The sequence below is a fragment of the Prorops nasuta genome, unplaced genomic scaffold, assembly GCF_024137725.1.
Source record: "Prorops nasuta isolate Cenicafe-Biocafe unplaced genomic scaffold, Cenicafe_Pnas_1.2 PNAS00003, whole genome shotgun sequence".
Taxonomy (NCBI): domain Eukaryota; kingdom Metazoa; phylum Arthropoda; class Insecta; order Hymenoptera; family Bethylidae; genus Prorops; species Prorops nasuta.
Genome location: NW_027116800.1, coordinates 12,003,336 through 12,022,450, shown reverse-complemented (window position 1 = coordinate 12,022,450; position 19,115 = coordinate 12,003,336). Strand labels below are relative to the sequence as shown.

The 19,115-nt window shown below is 38.7% G+C and overlaps 1 protein-coding gene across 3 annotated transcripts in view; it reads right to left on the bottom strand.

The window, feature by feature from the left end:
- LOC136772160 (transmembrane and immunoglobulin domain-containing protein 1-like) overlaps positions 1-17,475 on the bottom strand; it is an 81,373-nt gene extending 63,898 nt beyond the window's left edge. The window contains exons 1-2 of one of the 3 annotated variants that reach the window (XM_066724926.1): positions 16,906-17,475; positions 8,255-8,303 (exon numbers count right to left, since the gene is read on the bottom strand). The gene's annotated coding sequence lies outside the window, so the exon portion shown is untranslated. Of the gene's footprint in view, positions 1-7,104; positions 7,179-8,254; positions 8,304-16,905 lie in introns of those variants that run through there. The other 2 variants (XM_066724929.1, XM_066724928.1) reach the window with 2 other exon arrangements.
- Between the last annotated feature and the right edge of the window lie 1,640 nt (positions 17,476-19,115).

The window sequence follows — 19,115 nt, the reverse complement described above, 5'->3', positions numbered from 1 at the left end:
GATACTCGGTTTTCACTGTAATGGCTTTACGGTAAAGTGAAAGTCATCTTTGTACTGATAAAATTAATGCTACATATTCTTTCTGATAACCGCTGGATAAGTTTGGCAAGAAGCTAATAAAAATAAGAGCTTTTGTAAATATAGACCAGTCTTAACTAATTGCATGATTTCGAAACATTTATGTGCTTGCTGCTGTATAGAATAGGTGATGAAATATTTATGCACACAAAAGCAGACGGATAATTTTAGTAATGCATGAGAAAAACATCTAAAAAGAAAAAAGGATTGTCAATTTTATTTCATTATTTATATATAATAAATCACGGTATGTCTGAAGAATCTCTTTTAATTTCTACAATGATTTATGCCGATAACCACTTCAACATTAACCACTTGATACTTTTATACTCTTACTCGAGAAGTATTCCATTTAACAGATACCTTTTGTGGTTTAGAATTTAACTGTACATCTTTATACAATAGTATATACCGAATGTGATCAAGATGAAAGTTTGATATCGTTTGATGATCAAGGTCGTTACATTCCAGGAAACTTTATTCGTGTAACAGATATTATATATTTAATATATTTCTTCGGTAAAATTATTTCAAGCACTGCACTAAATAGATCATATACTATTTATATAACTTATCTTTATCCGCACATCGACTTGCATTAATATTCTACACTAATTTTCGTAATACTAGCTATAAATTTATACCCACTGTAATACGTTCAGCATTCGTGCTTCGACGTTAAACAAATATCAAGTCAGATTGACGTGCGTATGAGCGCTCAAAGAGATGAGGTCTATTTGAATGTTGAGATTGCACAAGTAACTTTAGTATACTCATATTTAATATAAGAAATTTAGTCTGATTTATTAATACGTTAGGGCAAATACTTGGCATTTTGTTAATATACGATACAATTAAAAGTAATGAGTAAAATATGATTAGCAATCATCAAAGATTTAATTTCATTTATTCTACATCACTGATTAAAACTCAAACGTAATTCCCTATTTTATTTAGTGCTTTAAAACGAGCATTACTACCTACTTAATAAATTACGATTTTGTACCGTGTTCCACTGATTTATGCCAGTAAACGGGAGCACGATAAATCAATAAGGGGATGTGCGTACTATATATTCCTAACCCAGCTTAATTTATTCCAGAGTTGAAAGTTCAAAACGGGACACCAATTGATAAATTCGAGCATATACATTTTTAATAAATGAAAGGAGAAAAAAAAGAAGATTTTGGTAGCAATGGCTAAACGAAAACACGTATAAATATGTCAATGCTACTGTGCGAACACTATATACTACATATATCATAGCGTATATAGTACTTGTACATGCAAATCGAATGCAGCCGAATGCTAAAATTATATCACGTGGTTATATTCGCGTAAACGTTTTTAATCTCATGTCACTGGCAGTACGGGCAACGTAGAATTAAGTACACTCGTTAGCAAAGCAATGTCTGCTAATGGGAGAAAGATTCGGGAGCGTCGACTTCTTATCTTTTTCTACTCTGACGCTACTGTGTTTCGCATTAAGTAAATTTGCATTTCAGCGCTTCAGCTACAAACAATCTAGCTATCAAGAGTAGTTGCTCCCTGCCGGTCTTGTAATATCAACGAGTCCACTCGCAATTGAAAAACATCATAACTTTCCCTTTACTTTTTCATTAATAATGCCCATTATGAATATTGCACCGGATTAGATGGTTTCGCTCTTCTATAGCTAATTGTTCTTTCCATTAACCAAAGTACTATATATATATATATATATATATATATATGAATTTGTGCTTGAGAAACTACAATTATAGGGTCAACGAAGTTTAATTCCACGTTTCATTCAGAGGTATAACTAACGTGAAATTACACGCGTCCTGTGGCAGCTACCTGACGCACAATTGCTGTTTAGGATCTGCAGTTTGCAGTGAAATAATGATTGAGGTTCGCGCGAGCGATTTCGCATTAACGTTTAGTCTGGTGAAGCAATAAGGGTAGGGTAGGAGGTAACGGGCAAAAATTAGCGATCGAGCTATGGAAATTTCCAACTCTATGGAGCGATGGACGTATGTAGAGAGAGAGGATGAGAGAAATGCTGGAAAATTCCATATTGATGGAGAATATATAATGTAGCTATGTATATACACAGCACAACGGGTAGAAGCGATTAAAAAGTTTCGGGAAATACGATGAATTTGCTCGAACGCTTCTCAGCTGGCGTTTTCATATCTTTCTTTCCACTAGGCTACAGGGTAACGGAGAGCGTACAGTAGTCGGGCTGGAGTAGGGCCAGTCTCCAGTCAGCCAGTAGTAGAACCACTGGCACAGCACCGATACCGACCGGCCCGACGTTCAGTAGTATAGCTTATCGCTTTTTCGGCACACGATGATGCGTAAACCAATCTCAATTATTTACGACGCGCCTGTAAATATCCAATTCAATCTAAATTTATTACTATTTACCGGCGCATGAATATAGAGGCATTTAACTAGCGGGCGAACGTGCAGGTAACGTTTGGAATAACGTTCGATTCGTTATGACGCGATTGTGAATTTGCGACGCGCGCGTGGACCGATATTTACTTTACATTACGGCCTTGTTGTTGTTCCAGCGACACGTGTGCGCAAGCCAGCGCTCCTCCACTGGCAATCCCTTCCTCTTCCCCTCCCCTCATTCCCCTCTCCTTTCCCTCTTTCGCGCTCGACTATACAATTGCAATTCCACAGTTCTGATGTACATATCAATGAGTGCTCGATTGAAACGCCGCTATCCGCGATAAAAAGGAATAAAAAGAGTGACCAGAGGAGGCAGAGAGACGGAGAATGTATATTCGAGTGAAAAACACGCCAGAATGGAGAAAGATAACGAGCTGCAATCGTAAAAATCGTATTCACCAGCGCGCCACGTTAGAAACCATAAATTGCGTTATTTCAGGCAATTTTTACCTCGAAATTAGCTCATTCGATCTTTTTATATCTCTCTACACTGATTTTTAAATTCCCTCGGACTATTAATCTCCGTAACATCTCTATCCGGTTTTCCTCCCTTTTTTTTTAGTTGACTCTTATACCTCCCCAAGCAATGCACGGAATCATCGCGAATTAAATGATTTTACGGAGATGAGATTAAAATAGGAAAATCGATTTAATGTAACTTTGTAATTCGATTGACCGTTAAATTTTTAAGCTCTTTTGGAAATGGGACACTGGAGCATAGCAAGCCAGATTCGTTTTGGCAAAGGATCAGCAATAACGAAAACTGTACCCTAGAGAGCTTATGGAATATTCCATGCTATATAAGAATGTTAAAAGTCGTCCTAGCGGCCCACTGCTGGCGACTATTCTCTCTCAACATATTCACGCTAACTTTCAAGCAGAGATAATAAATTCAGACATGAAAACATAATTTTATTATGAAGATAATGCTGCAAAGGTGAAGCCGGGTACTTTGCACCAAGAAAGAGAGTGGAAGAGAGAGAGAGAGAGAGAGAGAGAGAGATAGAGAGCTTTAGGCAAATTGTTTCTTCGCTAAATGCGGGATATGATCCTAGAAAATAGAGCCAGCCGGATATTTATTTGCACATCTTTCTACACTTTCAAGCTGGTCTTATCGTAATGAATTATAACGTGGTTGTTACCTTATCGTTTTAGTGCCCCAGACAGTATTTAGTATAACTACACCTAATTTATGTTGCACTTTACCAATGCTGTAACGTGAACGAGTAATAGTTTACAGTCTCTCGGAGGCATCGTGTAATCGTCGCCCAAGAAACTTTTACACGTGTTTGTTTGATTGGAGTAACCAGAGAATATTTAGCTCTCTCGGCTAGAGGATGAGAAGGAGGAGGAGGCTGAAAATACACCTGCAGCTCTCCTGAAGTTCACTCCACGTTTTCTGCTGAGGAGGAAAATATTGGAGTCCCTGTACCGAGACGAGGTGTCAGGCTAAAGTTCGCGAAGCCCGAGTGAAAAAAAGAGAGGAGGGAGCGAAGGAGAAGAAAAAATACAGGAGCTATAGAGGGGCTGTGGTCATTGGCCGCAGTAGCAGCAGTTGTACATATTATGGAATGAGAGAAGGGGGGGAGGCACGAGGTGGTAGAAGCTGGTTGAAAAAAGAGTTGATCTTTTTGAGAGTATAAGAAAGAATAAGAGGCAAATGCAGAAAGCGGAAGCTATTCTCGATGCAACGTGAGTATTGCAGATTGCTTTTGCCTCGTACACTGAGAGGGGGTGTTTTGTGCCAGGGAGAATTCTCGACATTTTCCATTTTCGTCGAGAGACTCGTAAACACAGGCGACGAACGTCGACGTCTTTCGGGAAGCGGCACTTGCCGAACTGTGAAATAATGTAGAAAACCTGAATGTATAATGAATCAACGGACCTCTTTCTCCGGGACATCGTATACTAACCCCTACGTTTATAAACACAGCCTCGCGAATATCACTCCCGATGTAAATTATATTTCGTACACCCCGTGTTCCGCTTACGAACAATTTGATAAAACGAATAGCGACACAGGAGTATGCCCCATCAATTACTGCAGCTGAATCTTGTTGGATCTTTTTACTGTTCTTATCGAGTTTCTTCAGGTACTTTTCGTTACCCGAAGATCAAGCGACTCGACCATGAGGCGGAAGTTATTCAACGTAATAATTGATCCTAAGCTTTCAATAATAGAAGCAAAATTCTCAATATCTTTGCATTTATTACTGTTGTGATGTGTATTGAATCCTTGTCCTATTAAAGTCTGCTATTTTATCAGGAGATAACAAACTAAATGATCTCGATCGTTTTCGTCTGCAGTTTACGTAAAAGTAAAAATAATATTAATAATGCAGCAATACAAGCAACCAAAGTTCTCCTGCCCTCTACTCTGAACGATTTTATTCGCATCATAAGAGCGTGAAAATTCGTGACTTTTTCAGTATTGTAACGAATAATAAAGTGAAGGAAACAAAATTGAGAATTTTAACCGTGAAAAAATAAACGAGTGGGGGTAAGAAAGAATCGTACAGAAGTAGAGCGTTGGGGGGAAGGAAAAAAAAGAGACAAGAGGGAAAAAATTGAAGTATAGCCGCAAGCTAGGCTGGTGGCATGACAAAGTAATACAGTAGGGAAGGAAGGGAATCGGACACAATAGATCGGTACAAAGCGTTATATTCATTCGAAAAAATTGAAAATAAATCATTCTTTTCGTTTTACAGCAGATATACAAAGGCAAGTGCATAAAAGAATAAAACTGGAGGAAGGGTAGACGCGCGTGGGTGAAGGGTAAGCGCAGTGCTATATAATATTAAAAGGTTGTGCACAAAGGTTTGCTTAATATAAAGGAGTAAGAGGGTCGAAATGTAAGAGGATCGAGCCGTAACCACGAGATTTGACATTAAAAAACAGGTGCTACTAATTGAAGAAAACACTTGGCAGTCATTAAAAGAGTACAAGCTTTAAATAAATTTAAGTAACAAAGCGTGAAGTAAAGAGAGAGAGAGAGGGAGGGATGAATTTAAAAAGGCGTGATGCTTTAAGGAATAAAACGTGGAAAAAGAAGCGTAAATATTGTCAATTGCTTGCACGATAGAAGTAATATAAATTGCGAGAGAGAGAGTATTATAAATTCGGTTGATAACTCGAATGTTTCAATTGGAATAAAAGGAATATATACGTAAGAGGATAGTGTGGGAGAGAGGAGAAGTTTGCGTAGAGGTGATGGGGATGAATAAAAGAAGAAGTGAGGGGTGGGGGCGAGGAGGGCAAAAGTATGGAAATAGCCGGAGGATAGGATGGGCGGTGTGGCATCGCGTGCTGCTATCGCAATGGCATCAGTAGAGAGACCAGAGCTATGGATCAGACTAGTGGTACAGATCAGTGTATGAAGCTACACACTGGCCAGACAAGGATTTCTCTTTTAACCTCTATAGCTATCTTTCTCACTCTTCATTCTCATCGTATCTGGGCCCAAAAGTATACCTTCCTGGCACTCGACTATTCGGCCGTAGGCACTAGGATGGCTTGCCCGGTCATGAGGCACCCATTATTGCCCGCTCAGCGACACCAACACGACCACCCTTGTGACCACTTACGATTTATCGCTCTCTGTGTTTTATTGCTCAGCGACTGCTTGCACCTACCTCTCCAAATTCCCTCTTCCATCCTTTACTGGCCGGGCTCTTCCACACCCATCGACCCCCCCCCCCCCCCCCCCACTATCCACCTACGTTTTAGGCTCCATTTTAGCTTCAACCTTGTACACACACAACACACACACACATATAACTTTTCTGATCGGTCTCTCGATCTCTGATTGAAAATTCGCTCATTTTCTTGATCGACCTACACTTCCTGTTCCTTCATCTCGATTCATTTATCTATCCTCGAAACTATCCATGCTGTCCACCGCTCATCGGTCAACAAGTGTAGCTTGATTTTACAAGGGTTGAAATAAAGTTACGTAGAAAATAAAGAAAGAGGACTGTACGTTGGTATCAGCAAATGCGTAGCTAATATAGTGTGCGAAAATGTAGGAAAGAAATGTTTTCACATGAATCAAGGTGAAGGATTTGGGTCACATTCGACGTAGCGCGATACAGGGGTGAAAAATTAGCTATTCGTTATGAAAGCAGGAAAAATGTTGATCCATTTCTTCAAACGGTCATCCTACGAGTAATGAAAAAAGATTGCGAGCTCGAAAGGATACTGGAAGGAAATCTATTTCTGCGGTTGGCGCATGTTTTTGATGAAACAATATAGTAGAGATGTGAAACATATGCTACCAAGTATTACAGGAATAATTTCAAGTCCAGAGCAAAGTGAGGACTCCATCGGTTTAGCGCGCGCACCATATGGAATAAGGGCTGTGACGAGAAAACCCAGGCTTTCTTTTATCGACATCTGGCTCAATTTTTCTCCACAAATGTATTATGAGTAAGCCATCGTATCGAAATCGATTACTGTGATCGATGCAAAAATAGAGAATATATATACATATGTACGATAAAAGTATAGTTTCTTTTTTTTGTGTAGACTTTTTAAATAATGACGACTAGATTAATATGGATATATAGATATAGAGACACGTACCTATATATTAATATACATAACAGCAATGGGTGAATTGATTGCTGTAGTGAGTAGTGTTAAATGGTGCTATGATCCATTAGGCTGAAGTGAATACGAAGTGTCTGTGTAAGTGAACGCAGACAAGCGAACCAATGCGACTGACCTCTGCTCGTCTTCTATCCGTATACGTACTACGCTCTGCCATACCTGCATGCCTTCTCTACCCCTTTCCAACCCCCTTGATCCCCTTTCTCTCGTATTATGGCGCGTGCACCAATTCTGCCAATAACAGCCGCCTACGAGCAGTCTATCCTTTTCGAACCCAGCCTAACCTGCCACCTAACACGGCTATATCGTGAATCTTAATGCGGCCATACGTTTCACAAGACATGGGACACGAGAATACTATCCCCTCCTATCCTTTTACCCACTCTCCCATACCAAACCTCTTTCGGTAGCTATATAACCACCTTAAAAACCTGATTACCTTTCTTCTTCCTTTCCTAAAACTTTTCTCTATAAACACAACGATCTATCAGCACAAAAACATCACACCTGATCTCGAACGATTCGACGACAAGCAGTTAAGCGATCACCTTCCTGAAATCAACTAATACGCAACATTTCCAATGGCTTCAATTTTAGGAAACTAGATAGCAATTTGGAATTAACCAATGTAACTATTGGAAATTGATAAACACTTAATCTTTGAGTAATCCCGACAAGGATATATACCCTTGACTATGACATGTGAACTAATTCTGCCAATAACATCTGTGAGAAACTGGTTTAGCCTTTCTTGACCTAGCTTGTGATCCCGCGTCGTAAATATATATAGCTACATATACGATTCGTGAATTTTAATGGGAGAATTTACTTGGTAGATTGTAAAAATATATATGAATATATATATATAAAATAGAAACCGTAGTATTATATAGTAAAAGCATCCAGGAGGATCCTGCCAGGTTGATTTACAGCATATCCTCTATATCAAAGTTAAACAAGCGAGTCTGCGAGAGTACAATCAACTTGTTATTATAATGATCACACACATATACTAATTGTACTAGGATGAATGAAAGACACGCTGAAACGTATTTTGTTATTGGTATAATATAAAAAAAAGGAAAAATGCAAAAAATTGTACTAGCTTTATTACGAAACTCACCAGCAAGGATTAACTGGGATGAATGGGTGGATTAAAAGTTTTGAACAATCTGCAACAAAAATGAAGCAATTTGAATAAAGGGGATGAGGCTATATTAGATTGTATTAATTAGGCTAACGTGTATTGACCAAGGATATAGGATCTACTCGACGAAGGATTAAATGTGATCACAAAATGTATTATGGTATGTAAAATAGTAAATAAGTTTGATGATAAGTTATAGAAACGATATCTCTTTATAGGTATGGTATGTGATGATAAATTGTTGTAACGATAGTTCTAGCTATCATGTAAATTACTTGGTCGACTGCAGCAACTAGAATATTATGTATGCACATTTCCGCAAATATAGTGTTAGCATACGTTTACGGACGCGTATCGGGGACATATGCGATATCCAAGGCTTTGCCCGTTGCTTGCTGTATACCCACCAAGCCCGTCGAGCTAATGTACCAATCGATAAAGACGTAGCTAACCACCCTGAACACCGATCCCTGGAAATCTCCTGCTTGAATATGTGCTGCGCCGCGCGCGTCCTCCACTTCTACATCTGCCATTCACAATCGCCAATTAATTTACCTTCAACATTTAACGTTGCTAATTAATTATTCGGTCCACTCCTTTAATTTAGACTAATCAGTGGGAATTATAGCGCGGTCTTTCACAATCAAACAGTGTTTCGTTTAGCAATTTGGTCAATTAATTAGCGAAAAACCATGGTAATCTCAGATTACCTTAAACAATAAAAACTAATCTCACCTATTGATTTAATTCTGGAAATAAGAATCCTTGCATGCTTATAGCTATTTACATTTCGCTCGGATTTTTAATAATAAAAAGATACATAAAACCTATAAAATCAAGATTTACGATCAATTTATAGCGCCATAAAATTAATTAGTAGTAGTAATTGGTATCAGAGTGCATAATAATGCACGCAGTAAGCTTTTAAGACCCTTGAAATTTATTGCTTATAATACGAAATTATTAAATACTTATTGTTAAACGCATGAGATTCAAATTTATTACCGAGTCTAATAAAAAATATAAAGAGATAAGTCAAATAAATAATACGCGACAGGATATTATTACAAAAAAAGGTTACCGTAATTCATTTAGTACAAATTATTGCGAAACATAATTTGAGTGTATTTAACACAAACCTCTACGTGTATCAGATAGCGCAAGTAGTTAGATTTTTATTCGAACAAATAAGAGAAATATAATCTTCGAATGATTTAAAACGTAGCAAGTTAAATCCTATAATTGGAAGACTGAATTTGAATAATTAAATCAATTTTAGTGTTACATTTTCTGAAAAAAAAATGTCACTCGATATTAATAATAGTACTATATGCAGAATGATTTCGTAATTATGTACCAAAGCGGGGAGATATTAGAACCCCTTCGTTTCCAAACATTTTTTACGTAGGGAAAGAAAAAAAAAGGAGGAGGGGGGGGGGAAGGACGCGGGGACCGAAGAGGTAAAAATTTCGGATGGTGATGAAGAAAACCGAGAGAGTCGCGTGCAGAATACAGCGCGTTATTAGGCGAAATGCCATTCTTGTAAGGAGTTATCACAATCACAAATCGGCACATAAAGTGGCGTTTCTGCAAGTTTCGAGATAAGCGGACAAAGCAGAAAGCCAGTGAGTCTGGCTCGCGTGTTCCCGCTTCGTACTCGTCCAAGTCGTTATTCTTTGTAACGCGAAACGGCGTCGATATTAACGTCTCGTTACACAGTTTGCCGCGAGAACCACTAAATTCCCTGCGTGACAGACGCAACTTGGTTTGAACAGCCGACGATTCTACACCTTAGCCTCTCCTCAAATCGCTCCACCTCTTAAGAATTATTTCTAATCACGCTACTCTAATTCATTAGAATGGCACCTACCCATATACACACATACGCAACCTATATAGCTTACCATGTACCGTGATATCAGCCATGGAAAAGAATTATGCAAAATCTACCCTTACCTTATTCGTATGTATATAAATACAAATAACATTGCACAATTTATTCGATGCGCTAAAGCGCGTACAAGATAATATTAATATATATAATAAATTATATTCTGCAAATTAATTACTTTTCTCAACAAGAGTACTCGCGCTACGCGTACCTTATTAATACCCAATATACACCTGTATATGTATATATATATATATATATTAGGGTGGTCGTTAAAAAAAATTTTTTTTGTGGATCCTTAAAAAACGATAGTATTTGATGAGAAACTACAGTGGTTGAAACCTGTGGCTTGACAAATGATGAAAACACGTGCCTCAATGCGATCAAATACAATTTTCGAAGAATTTTACAGTTTTTCGCAGGTAACTTATTAAATATTCGATTCTATAAAAAGATGGATATAACCTTTTCTCTGAAGAATTAAATTCTACATAATAAAGGTTCTATACATTTTTCTTCTAGAATGCATACTAATCGAGATATTCCTGAAAAATCGATCCTCTTTTTCGTTTATACACATTATATTGACATGCTCATATGAGTAGTTATTCTTATTTCGCTGTAGTTACACATTTTATTTCTCTTAATTTAATCAAATATGTTAATTGTACGGTAAACTAAAAATAATTATTCATATAAACATATCAATATAATGTGTATAAACGAAAAAGAGGATCGATTTTTCAGGAATATCTCGATTAGTATGCATTCTAGAAGAAAAATATATAGAACCTTTATTATGTAGAATTTAATTCTTCAGAGAAATGGCTATGTGCATCTTTTTTTGAATCGAATATTTAATGAGTTATCTGCGAAAAACTGTAAAATTCTTCGAAAATTGTATTTGATCGCATTGAGGCACGTGTTTCCATCATTTGTCAGGCCGCAGGTTTCAACGACTGTAGTTTCTCATCAAATACTAGTGTTTTTTAAGGATCCGCCAAAAATTTTTTTTTAACGACGACCCTAATATATATAAGAATCCATTTTGATTTACTTCAATTGTGCTGATCGCAATATACAATGTTACAAGGTTGCTATACCATTCAAAGTTTGACCAACTTTCCTATTAACGAAGGAATATTTCAAAGTTGTCGTGTTTTACAGGCTTTCAGGTCAAAGGGGACAAAAAGAACACGTTTTTCTTTGGCAAGATTTTATGTAATAAAAAAGTAAAGCTGCACTATGACATGGCAGCACCAACGCTTGACGGCGACAGGGCAATCAGAGACGGGAGAGTGTGGCAAATTTAAACGAAGGGTAATTTCAAACATGCATGTGTTTTCACTGGTGTGCGTGCTCGCCAGCGTGTGTACGTATAGCTATGTGTGTCGTCTAATAAACAACCCACGTCTTACCTCACGTTTCACAGTATTTAACATTGCTGAGATTGCTTTGTACGGGACAGGAATAATAAGTACAGCACGAAAGTTTAAGCATTGTTCAAGGTTTAAGTTCATTTTGGTCTAATGATCAAAACCTGTATTTCATTGGAAATAAAATACAGTTGCTTGGCAGATACTGCGTGACAAGGACTGTAAATTTATTATTCAACGGAGTGAGACCACGTGCAGGCGATCAACGCTTGCAGGGGAAATTGGCAGTGACTAAAGCTCGCAGGAATATTTTAGTGATCTAGCTAGGGTAGACGTAACGTGGCTAACGCAACCACCAAGCTGTGGTTCCTACTGAAATTCAAACGATATTACATTTTGGCTGGTGCGACCAATCAGAACAATTTTCACAAAAACTATATTGCCAGCACTGTATCTCCGATACTTTTGCACAAGTTAATATTAATCAAATGAGTTTATCAATTAACCAAATCCAGGAGTAATTTAATTCCTACCGAGTAAATATCTGATAATGGTAAATACCAAAGTATTGATCAAATTTTCAACACTACATCGTCATTCACCTCAACGAAGAATATATATGGTGAAAATTTAATGAAGAAATTAATTATTATCATTTTAAGAGAATTGAGAGTAAATTCTATAGTTGAAATATATTAGCCAAATTTTTTTCTCGATGGTAGTTTATTCATTTTTTTCATGTAAAAATTACACGTGTGCCACTAAAATGCTGTGATTTTACATATTGATAAGAAATTTTATTATAAAAGAAGAAAAATGGGTTAACAATTTTACCGTATACTTTTATATGTCCTCTAAATTTCAGGAAAAGACCAAAAGAAGTCACGCAATATTTTCTTGGAATTTTTCTGTAATTTTGAGTAATGACTGTGTTTCAGTTACTGCAATCAGTGTGTTTTTGTGTTTTGCAGAAATCTCTCATCCATCATCTGCTCGTGTCAGTTTTGCTTTGGAACTTTTGTTGCGTCGAGTGTGAAAATCCTGCTGCACTCTCGTCATCACACGTTTTTCTTCGTCATATTAAGCTCGATTAAGGAAGTACGAGAATAGCAGCAAGAAAGCTTTAATAGCGCAAAAATTGTGGAAGCTTCACTCGCGAAATTACCCGCAGACTTACGATAATATTTGGTGTCTGACACGGTAGCAACTAATTATCAGCTAATTTACAAACGCGCGTAGAACCGGTATATTTACCTAGCATTAAGTCAGTCATGTTTGACAATGAATTGACACGAAATTAGAAAGACATTGTATATATTCTATACTACCATTATCCTTTCGCGGTGGCGTGTTGCTATACAATTGTATTTGCTCGCCTTTGGAGCTTCGTATATGTTTTAGCAGTGAATCTCGAGTAGAATTTTGTGCCTCTCTGTGTAAACTATATAACGGCAACTATAGTGGCCGTTACTTGTTGATCGAAGGACGAAACAGTCGAGGGATAAATTTGGCAAGAAGTGATTTTGCAGGTAAGCTAAGGTTCGTTTGGAATAAAAAATTTAGCTGGACAGGTATAAAAAGCTCCGACAGTAATACAACATTACATCACTAGTTTGGTTCTTCGACTAATTCTTGGGGCGTTACAGTAGAATGCTTCGTGGAGTGCAACTTGGGATGCGCTCCATCAATCGATGCGAGTGTAAGGGCGGATCGAAATTTCCGCAGAAGCTCGTCTCTCAACTTTGCGAGCTTCTCTTCCGAGCTTGCAGGAGCATCGCGTATACATATGCGCTGTCTGCGCAGCTTTCCACTATACGCCAACTTTATGTCTTCACACTCTAACCAACAGACGCCAACCTACACACAAATCCCAGTTTCCTCTTCCTCCTCGACCACTTTATATCCACACCCACCCTCCCACTCGCAACGTACAATCCCTGTGGTAGTGGTGGTACATGTTACGACTGAACGAGTACATAGGTCGGGGGGGGGGGGGGGGGGGGCGGTGACACCTTGCTCTCCTCGGACTTGCACTTTTATACTACCATCAGGGATCTACTCGATTAACCAACTTTGTGTCCCTGGAACCCTCGAGAAAAACAGTTTTTATCGATTGTTATTCCACGTCGATTGAACAATTCTTCAAAATAAACTGTATTATTACAGCTGAGCTCCAGGGTGGAAGAGCAGGTAGGTAAGCATAATTGAGTACGCTGGTGAAGGTATGGGAAAAGGGGGAGGGAGGGGGGGGGGAGGAAACTGAGAAAGGAGATAAGGGCACGGTGAAGAGGAAGAGAGAGGTAGATGGTAAGCGTCGGAAGGAAAACAGGAAGAATCACTCAGTGGCCACATGGGAATTCGTGAAGGGTGGATTCTCTCTGAGCCAGTGGCTCGGATAGTGTTTGGCGGCAGTGGAGGAGAGCAACTGCGGAAGCTGAGTAACTATCATAGCTCAGCTGCTCGTTTCAGACGAAGGATCAGAATCGTAGATAACGGTCTAAAGGGAGGAGCCGCGAGAATCCGCCATTAGAACTAAGCCCCGGGAATAGCATTGGGCGTATCAAAGTATATATGTGACGAGCTCGGGGCTCGCTGGAAAATGTAGTCGCCGTTAACATTGATACTTAGGCATCTTCCTGTATATAGTACGTATAATCGTGGTCCTACGAATAAAGCACATTCAACAAATAGCCTCAATAACCATTTCCCTTTCTTCTCTTTCATCTTTCATTTCCAATCATGTTTTTCCCTATCGATATCCTATAGCGAAAGGAAGAAAAAGTCGGGGCTTTACAAAAATAAAAGACTGTCGATATAATTAATTGAGATCAACGGTAATTTTCAAAAATTATTAGAGACAGTTTTTCTCATTATTTTAATAATCCTGTGGCATCCCTGAGATGATATCGGGCAAGTGGGTATCGTTGGAAATATCGACTGTAGGAATACCACAGAAGCTCGTATAATAATACATTATATATACATATAGATATATATATATATAGAAGAGCTAGAGCGATATGATAGCAAATACCTATATTGATATAATACTGAACCGAATACTATCGTAATAAAATATTTTTATATAACCGGTGCCGCGGTGTTTGAGGATGAAAAAGGTTTTCGCTCGGAGGGTCCTTCCACAGCCTCCCACCTTTACTCTCCCATCACAGCAAAATCTTTGACGCGATGGTCTCGTAAACGTGATATGAAACTATCGAAATTTTTTCTTCCTCTCCCCCTTTCTCCGTTCTACAGCGTTCTATCTTTTGCGCGTGCAACTCATACCGCTATCAGCTTTATCGACCGTGACTTTACACGCGCTTTATGAATTCTTTTATGCGTCGTTGAAAAAGTGAAGGGTATGAAGGGTCCAGCGTGTAACAGCCTATGTGTTATGAAAAAAAACATCGTTACACGAATATTTTCGAAATTTAATGTCTTTAGGATGTACCGGAAAACGCGTGGCTCGTTGTAAATACCGTATGCTAAAAACGAGGGAGAGAGAGAGAGAGAAATTGGATATTAACAGCAAGAGGATCGAGTCGAGACGCGCGCCCGATGGAATGAAATTAAGCCACGTCGGTGAAATAAGTAAAGAGTGAATAAAATTGATGAAATTAAATAAATGGGATAAAGACTTTTTCAAGCGTGAATACTTAATATTTTATTCGGCACTGCAGGGTAAGATTTCTCTTGAAATTCTTTGGCCTGCCTGAGGCGGTGTACTATCCTCTTGTTCATTCCTACAAGAGTTTATGCTTGAGTCAGTTTGAATTCGCATTTGAATTTTAAAAGATCTTCTGATGAATCGGTAGTACGATTCGAGATGACCTCGTTCGCATTAAGACCCAAGTTCTCCTCGGAGCCCCATCTAATCGTCCAGTTTAAATTGGTCGATCCATCTGTTGACGCTTCGAAGAAGAAAGATTCCAGATCCAGACGTAGATATCGCGATCGGGCTCATCAAAATTTCAGTGCAATTTTAATCAATGGATTAAGTATGTAGGTGCATGTATATATATATATATATATATATGTATGTGTCAAAGTAATCCAATGGTGCTAATTCGATGAAATGAAACGAGGGGTGAGTATGAGGTGAAACACGAGTGGTCCAATATATATTGGTCAGTGATATTGTTTCGCAATTTATCGTACAGTAATTGTTTATCGATTAGTGTCTATGATATCAGAGATCCGTTAAATATAGAGAGTTGGCAAGTGCTCCATCGCCAATTGATCATTGTGTCTGGTACGGATTAAAAATTGAAAATGATAGATGGATGTGTCATTACGGCTATAGGCGGATTGATAGAGATTTTTGTAAATACAACTTTATCCGGATAACGAATGTAATGATGAGAAATCAGAGCGCGCTGTAGCAGGATCCTAATACAGGAAATGCTATATATCGATCCTTTAAAAAGCAAACATGCGCTGAAAATAACACGTATTCCTATTCCGCCTAAGCAAATTTTCCTAATATCCTGTGTGCATTATTGAGCTGGGGCGATTCTCGAAATTCCAAACGTTAATTAGGCATGCTGGTTGTAGCGGCGTAATTACGGTGAGGGAATAGAGAGATAATCGTACTATAGCTCGTTGATCGACTTCCTGTCCTACCGTATTCATTCAGCATCAGCAGCCAGTCGACATTTTCTCTTATTTATAATCAATTTAACGAACGTTTAATCAGCTATTTAAAGTTACTTCGGCTCGATTCCTCAGTTTAAGAATTTAAAACAACTCTTGCACTATATGGTGTAACTGTTAATAAAGTAGATCAAACGATATAATTGCATACTTGAATTTTAAAGTGAGATCGATATATCGACAAATGAATTGTTAGGGTGGAAGTCATAAGTAATGGCATGAGATATGTGTAAGTGAAAATCCAAACGTTGGTTAGCATAAGAGAGAACGTCTCTACGAATAAAGCACCGAGTGGAGGATGCAATCTAAAAGCAATCGACCTCTCACACATGCACCCATTACCCAAACCTCTTCTCTCCACTTCTCTTCTAAAACTACCATTCGCATGATGGTTTTTCTTTCTTTCACAAGTCTCGTTTCCCCTAATGCAAAAACATTCGCAAGAACAATTTTTCGACAATCCTTAAATTTCACTTATAAAATTGTACAAATTTCCATAAAAGATGTGATATTACAATTCGATCTTTCTCATTTCAATGGCTGCGGATACCTGTGGGGTACCTTTGGAAAACGCAAATCCATTTATCTGTCGAAGACAATGATCGATTGTGACGTATTGTTTTTGATAAAGGAGAAGGAAGAGGAAAGTACTTGTTAAGTGAAAGATGATGCTTATTCTCCATTCCATGTTTACTGCTACTTACTATTATTAACGACGCGATTCGGTCGATCGGTAGAAATTTGTATCTTGTTAAGATCCAATGACAGTGGTTTTCACAGGTCACTCAACATTAGACCGTACAGTGGCGATCGCAGAACGTGTTCAATGAAATCACCAAAACAGTTTTCTTTCCTCTCGTGTACATATATACATGGTACAATTGATACAGTCAGCGAGCACGATTAAAATGTGTAATCTCGTTAAACTCGAACGTGACGATGATACGTACGATAGAGCTTGGTTATATAACGACAATCTCTATTAGGATTATTATTATTTTATAGTAATATCATTAAGGAGGAATAAAAGAATGGAGCGATAATTACGCGATCGTGAATACCGCGTGATTTTAAAGGGTCGTCTCACGAGCGTAGGAAGGTTAGGTAAATTATCGGAAGGATCGAAGGGTGAACGAGGAGGGGGGATTCGAAAGTTTTATCCAAGTATCACATAACATTTCACTAAACACCGATGAAGATTTCTCGTGATACGCGAAATGTTTGGAGAAGTGTCGAAGGTGTAGAAAATTTTAGTGGGGGAAGAAGACGGTAAGGAAAGCTATTACTTCCGTGCTGTAAAGACGCGTGGAACACGAGTGCCGTTTCTAACGCCGACTGATTCGTCACCGGTTGCCCGGTACGCGCAGGTCTTCCACACTATCCTACCAGTACCTACCTACCTACCCTACCACCAACTCTCTATACCTTGTACATAGCACAGAGTCTCGTTGCCAACGTACGTCCCACCACATCGCGCCACAATGCAATATAGCTGGTACAGCCACCCTCCCCCCACCCCCACCCCCTCTTCCCTTATAATAGTTTCTCCTAGTTCATCCCAGCTCCTTCCACCATTTACTCTTTTTCTTTTCTTTTTTTTACCAATTTCAGCCAAAGCAGGCCTCTGCCTACACTCGAAAGCTTACTCAACACATTCTCAACCGCTTTTCATTTTCTCACTTTTAGCCCGTATTTCTAAACTAGAAATTTTTCTTCAATTTTCTAAACAACAATCATGCCTATATAATTAAGTCGCGTTTTTGCTCAGTCTCCCATACCCATCGACCTCGTGACTATGGCGCCATATAGCACATGCACACTGTAGGGAGCTACCTACAACTTGGCTCGCGTGTTCTGTCCGGTCATGACGCGATATATACGAGGCCCAGTTTTCAAGCAAAGTGATAAAACAACGCTCCGAACACAAGCATGACTCTTAACGTTATCGCGAACTTCCTTCGAAGAAAATTGGTCCATAAGTTTTTCAGTGCTTTTCAAACGTGGCACAATGGAGGGAGAGATAAAAGTTTTACAAATCAATAGTGGTCTAGTTTACCAGTACATTTCTGTATCTCGGCGTAGAGATTCATTAACCTTTTGCATTTTTCTCCTCGTTTTATCTCCTCGCAATCTATTCCACTTTGCATGTCGCTACCTGTCTCTCGTGCCCTTTAGGTCTTCCCAGACGGATACTCGTTCGATCCAGAGCACACTTGTCTGCCAGCCCCTGCCTGCTTACCTAAATCACTCCATCTTAAGACTTGCTCAACAATATTCCTCTCGTTCCTTTCCACTTGTTTCTTTATTGACACTTTTCTTATCGCCTATAGAAACACGATACTTGGGCGAGGGCACTATCGTCGGACAATCGTCCAAGTTCTATACAATAGCGCCGCTGTATCGAAGCAACAACTTTCGCACAACAGGTCCTGAAAACTCGTAAAAAGACAAAAGTATGGAAATTCCAAGTGTCCGTCGAACTACCAGCTTTTAGACCGATCATCCAATAAGGCAACGAAACTCGCATCTTCGAAATACCTATATATATATATTCGCTAATTGAGTCGATGATTTATCATTGGAACTTTTGTTCGGCTGAAAGATAATTTATTGAAATGAGAATATGGCCTCTTCTCTGAGAGACTAAGAAAGGTTCTAATGGGGTACGGGAAACACGATTCCGTAAACGTGCTCAGCCGACCGTAAGATCGCTCCATATTTCCTGCAATTTCTAGGCAATTTCCGGCTGGAGCTCGGTTGCTCCATTACTTCTTCGGAAGACCAGTACGTATTATTGGGATTTTCATATGGTCCATATTCAGTAAAGTATTCTCGGTTCGGTCGAATGTCTGAGTGTGTATTATTCTTAATTTAGGTTGCATCAAACAAACGGTACGATTATTTTCATCGCTTA